The 6000-nt window shown below is 42.5% G+C and overlaps 1 protein-coding gene across 7 annotated transcripts in view; it reads right to left on the bottom strand.

Moving 5' to 3' along the window:
* Positions 1–6000, bottom strand: part of LOC124034586 (myocyte-specific enhancer factor 2C-like) — a 137100-nt gene that overhangs the window by 99439 nt on the left and 31661 nt on the right. The gene's annotated exons all lie outside the window — the stretch shown is intronic.

Raw genomic sequence — 6000 nt, 5'->3', positions numbered from 1 at the left:
CTCTCGGTGTCTCTCAGTCTCTCTGTGTCTCTCAGTCTCTCTCCCACTCTCACTCTCTCCCTCTCAGTCACTCTGTGTCTCTGTCTCTCTCCCCCTCTCAGTCTCTCTGTAACGCTCAGTCTCTCTGTGTCTCTCAGTCTCTCAGTGATTCTCAGTCTCCCAGTCTCTCTCCCCCTCTCAGTCTCTCTGTGTCTCTCAGTATCTCTCCCCCTCTCAGTCTCTCTGTGTCTCTCAGTCTCTCTCCCCCTCTCAGTCTCTCGGTGTCTCTCAGTCTCTCGGTGTCTCTCAGTCTCTCTGTGTCTCTCAGTCTCTCTGTGTCTCTCAGTCTCTCTCCCCCTCTCAGTCTCTCTGTGTCTCTCAGTCTCTCGCCCCCTCTCAGTCTCTCGGTGTCTCTCAGTCTCTCGGTGTCTCTCAGTCTCTCTGTGTCTCTCAGTCTCTCTGTGTCTCTCAGTCTCTCTCCCCCTCTCAGTCTCTCTTCCCCTCTCAGTCTCTCTCTCCCTCTCAGTCACTCTGTGTCTCAGTCTCTCTCCCTCTCAGTCTCTCTCCCCCTCTCTGTTTCTCTTTCTGTTTCTTTCTACATTCCAAATGTTAGAGACAGCCCTGTATGACACATTTTTGGAGGCCGGCCCCTGATCTAGGAATGACACAGATGACAGTGGAGAGGAAAAGTGGTGTGGTCTTTGGCAGGACACTGCCTGGGTTAAGCTGTGTGCTCTACAGAACAGAGTGTATTCCTACTGTAGCATCTCCACTCTGACAGTATTATTCACTAACAATGTTTCCAACAGTGGCCACTGACTTCAACAGAGAACTTCCTGCTTATCGATCCTGTGGATACAGAGCTGTGGCTTTGTGACATAAAATAACCCCGAGCATTCAAAAATGAACACTATAATCAGCTCTGCGCCAATATAATGAACATTTACATATCAGTCAACGATGAGCAATTAACTATTATAACAATATATATATTTTTAACTGCACTGGTCAGGGTGTGTGTGAGAAACTCCGCCTCTGGCTCCATGAACACAGGATCTTCTAAAAAACACCTATTAGTGAGCTGTGAACCACGGCGTCAGGCAGGAGGCAGCAGGCAGGCAGCATTGGTGGCAGCGGTGGGCTTTCAGATGGATGTTAGAGTATGTGAGGCCAGGGCACAGAGGAACCTCTGTGCGTCTCACCGGACCATGTTTCAGAATGACTCGGCTATGTTGCTAGGGTGACAAAGATAAATTACAGTCACTGGAAAATATTTCTGCACTTTTCCCCCTCCTTTTATCTCTTGTCATTGGGTGAAGTCCAACAGCATGCCACACCAAAGGGGGAGGTGGGACTTGTCTCTGAACAGTGAGGGAGAAGTCGTCCCTCGCTACGCCACACCACACCACGGCAGAGACACAGGTCAGCCACTGTGTTTTATCAAGGAACATGCCTTTCATCTCAGAGTTGATGTGCACCAAGAGAAAACAACTCACCCCTCTGACCCACCCCCCCCAAAAAAAGGATTTGGAGTTCATTCCACTTTTATTTCACAGCACATTTAGGGCAGGTAAAATAGACAATTCAAGATGAAGTCAAGCTATTTGGTTTTTGGAACCTACCCAGGTGCCTGGATTTCGTCTAAAATAAATCTCACTGGGAAACTATGGTAACTAATGCAAGTAAACATATATATTCAAAATAAAACTTGCAGTCTATAATGCCTAACGTCTGGCTTTTCTAATGCCTGAAAATGAACTTTCACTGACACACTAGACATACTGTATATAAATGCAGTAAAAGCTATTCATATCTACTTTAAACTAATACAACCCAGGCTCATAATATCATGTACAGACTTACTGGGTGTATCGAGTAGTGTTCGGAATATATCCCATATCCTTCTCTAAACATTTCTCTCCCTCTTATCACATCCAACCCTCCTTTCTCTGTTGTCTACTGTCCTCCTCTCTCAATCCAGACAGTCCAGGGCAGCGGTCTACATGGCGAGCTCCATATGTGGGTTTTTTAGGTGGATCTTAGCCTGGCATATATGCAGTTAAAGGCTGGAGCTGGTGATATTAGTCTATGTGGTCAGTAGCGCTGAGATCTGTCCTGTCCTGTCTTGCCCAGACCACCCAGCAAGCAGCCGCCATGATGACCAGGCCTGACAGGAAACAGGAAACAGGAAACCGGAAGCAACAGGCAGGAAGTCCTGTTCTTCTAGTCTAGTCCATTTGGAATACAACAACATCTCTATCACACATTAGGAGACACTGACTTCAGTCTTCCAATGGACAGAAACACTTTTTCTCTCCTACAAGCTCTTCAACCCTGTCAATCTCATTCTTTATAGTTTAATTCGGTCTCTTTCAAAGTCTGTATTATATTCTCTTTCATACGATTTGTTTCTCCTCAGTTTATCTTTCCAGCCATCACATTGACACTTTCTTCTCGACTCTACCATCTTTCCACACATCAATTCCTCCATGTGAGAAAACAAAAAAAGACATGAATTTTTATTTAAATGTCTACCAACAGACACGCAAACTAATTCAAACAAACAAACACACACACACACACACACACACACACACACACACACACACACACACACACACACACACACACACACACACACACACACACACACACACACACACACACACACACACACACACACACACACACACACACACACACACACACACACACACACACACACACACACACACACACACACACACACACACACACACACACACACACACACACAGACATACACACACAAACAAACAAAAGGAACACCAAACACAAAGCACAGAACAGCTAGAATTCTACTTTATGCAGAAATATTCTAAAATGTGTTTTACAATACAATTAAACATCAAAGCATGAGATATTCCTCTGTGATCTTTAACACCCTAGTGAACAAACCCCACACACCCCCTTCCACTTATAGCATTGAGGAAAAGTTGCTGAACGTCATGGCTAATTACTAGATAGAGACAGAAGACTTCGTTATGCAAACCAGGACACACTCATATCTGCATTGAAATACATCATAAAGCATTGAAGGACTACAATACTTTCTTGAGCTTATTTATGAACTTTATTAGTAATTGCAGCCTAATAAAGATACTGTGACAATGCTCGCAATAAACACAAACACAGAGGGAAATATTCCCAACACATACATCAGTTAGGACAATATAATTAGGATTTGCACTAAATGAGTAAATAAACACATGCTTAGGTTGCCCAGATGCTTTTTTGTCATTAAAAAAAATGAGGCTAAACAGAACAATATTCAGCCCATACCTAGCTGTAGAGGGAACACCTGCCTTACAATAAACAAGCGCTCACACTGAAACCCCTTAAGTTATCAAATGATTTGAACCTGCTCCAATACAGCAGAACAACTCCAGTGAGCTATTCCGAGCAGAGCTCAGCTCTATTTGCACTGTTCATTTCAGATCAAATAGGAGAAGAAAAGCACCCTTCCTGTGTACTGTATGCTGGAGTTCCTGGGTGTATCATCGTCACATTGTTGTGGAAAAAGGACCCAAAAATACAATGTCATTTGTGAGAATATCACCTCATGGTGTAAAATATGATGTCTCCTCCTCATCTGAAGTAAATAAGATTCCTCTGAATTGCTTCAAATGTTACCCGCTTCTTTAAGCCGAAGGGCATAAAGTGCAATTACTTCAGTATCTAGTATCTACCACAAGATCTTGCTAACCTGCAAATTAAAGTGTTTTACTGATGTTTAACTGAGCAAACTCTGCAAACCCCTTCCAAAACATTTGCGACCATTACTGGGGGGAAAAAAAGTCTAACTTTAAAGTAAAGCAATACGGGCTATTAAATGATTTGCTTAAACGTAAACGCTTCTGATGTTTCTATTTAGAAAAATGTTTTCATACATTTACTTTTTCCTTCATTAGGATGGTATTTTGAACCTTGCTTATGTAGCATGTGCCCATAAGTATCACTGTCGAGACTATTCCCTTCAAACGTAAGCGACCAAATTCAGCAGTCCTTTTTAGAGTTTACGGAGCATGCTAGTGTACGCCTTAAATCAAGCACTCTTTGACAGATTTCCTTATTGCACTGAATGCCAACAGGGAGCTGAACTCTCTCAGGTCATGCTGTTGAATATCAACCAGTAAATCTTCTCTCTGTTCATAAATCAGTACTAGAGAGGAACATTCTAACTACACTGGTCACTCAGAGGAAGCTGAAGATGTTTTTGGGGTTTACAGAAAAGCAGTGATCCTGACACAAAGGGTGTCCCTTCACTTGAATACAGCTTTATTGAGCCCCTGGTGTACAGCGATGTGCTTCGACAATCAGCTAAATGCCCTGGCCAATCAGAGTGACATGTGACCCCCTAATCCCTCTTTGTGAGAAGGGTAAGAGCATGTTGTCACTGTTGGTTTTGTGAATCGGCATCCAGATTCCCCAATGATTTGCTAGGAAGGACATGTCTGAGAAGAGTAAGATAAACAAAGCAGAGAGAGAGAGGGAGGGAGAGAAAGAGAGAAAGAGAGAGAGAGAGAGAGAGAGAGAGAGAGAGAGAGAGAGAGAGAGAGAGAGAGAGAGGGGGAGGGAGAGGGAGAGAGAGAACAGTGAGAGAGCATAGAGAGGGAGAGAGAGAGAGAGAGAGAGAGAGAGAGAGAGAGAGAGAGAGAGAGAGAGAGAGAGAGAGAGAGAGAGAGAGAGAGAGAGAGAGATAAAGAGAGAGAGAGAGAGAGAGAGAGAGAGAGAGAGAGAGAGAGAGAGAGAGAGAGAGAGAGAGAGAGAGAGAGAGAGAGAGAGAGAGAGAGAGAGAGAGAGAGAGAGAGAGTGTGACTGATATTACAGAGCTTGGCTGAGAGAGTCCTCTGTGTGTAATCGTGTGTCCACATGTGAGCGCTCACCTTCCCTCTGAGCAGATTAACCTAACTCTAAATCCCGAGAGAGCAACAGGCGAGCGACACAAAGAACATCTTCATTGATGGTGGGAGTGGGAAGGAGTGCAGTAAATGTGTATGTCCACTACTCCTTGCCAAAGGGCAACTTCCCATCTACTCCTTCACAACAGAACATCCAGAACATTCTGAGTAATGCAAAATACACTGGAGCCTTGAATCAAACAAGCAAATCCCACTTTACTGAATAATGAGCTGATATTACTGATAAACGCAGAGACATTAGCCTTGCACTGAGCGTTGCTTGTATTTCCAGTAGTCCAACAGCCCAGAGGTGGTAGCAACTCTAAAAGCCTCTGGATGGGGCTGTACTTTTCCAGAATGTCCTCACAATCACTGCCTCTGCTCAATTCCTTTCTACAAAATCATCCAGAAACTTCAGAATTAGGCAATTCAATAATTGTGACTCATTTTGAGAAATCATGGCATTGAGTAAATAGATAATTTTCATTTCACATCATGATACCAATTTACAGTATAAAAAGTATTATTATATTAATATTAGATATGCAAGCACATACAATCTGCATAATACACACTCAGTCTTAGCAAGCTCAGTTTCCCTAAGGTATCAGAAATGAAGGCACTATTTAATATATAAAATGTGCCTTACTCTATTTGTGTAAATATGTAGGAGGGGTTCCAAATTATATTATATCCAAAATATGAATGCAATTTTAATTTACATTTCTCAAAAGTAATTACAATTATCACAGGTTATTTCAGACAGTGTTCTCTGTCCCATTCTTTATAACAAGCTCAATTTAGCCTGATTTAAAGACTTCACAGAACATTTCTACTACACAAAAGCTATCATGAGTGAAATGTTATATATAATATATTTGTTCAATGAACATAGAGCCCTGACTTTACAGCCCAAAAAATATGCTATGCTTATAGCTTAATAATTAGGTACTTAGGTAGAAACGGCAAAAAACTACTAGTATCTTCCTTAAGCCCCAAGAAAACAGACACACTTTAGTTTGTCTGAATTGTCATCACTGGGCTATCTATCCTCTACAATTTAGCTACATTGCTTGACTGA

This window comes from Oncorhynchus gorbuscha, linkage group LG04 (genome assembly GCF_021184085.1).
Source record: "Oncorhynchus gorbuscha isolate QuinsamMale2020 ecotype Even-year linkage group LG04, OgorEven_v1.0, whole genome shotgun sequence".
Taxonomy (NCBI): domain Eukaryota; kingdom Metazoa; phylum Chordata; class Actinopteri; order Salmoniformes; family Salmonidae; genus Oncorhynchus; species Oncorhynchus gorbuscha.
The sequence above is the reverse complement of the archived record's forward strand: the minus strand, read 5'-3'. Positions and strand labels throughout refer to the sequence as shown.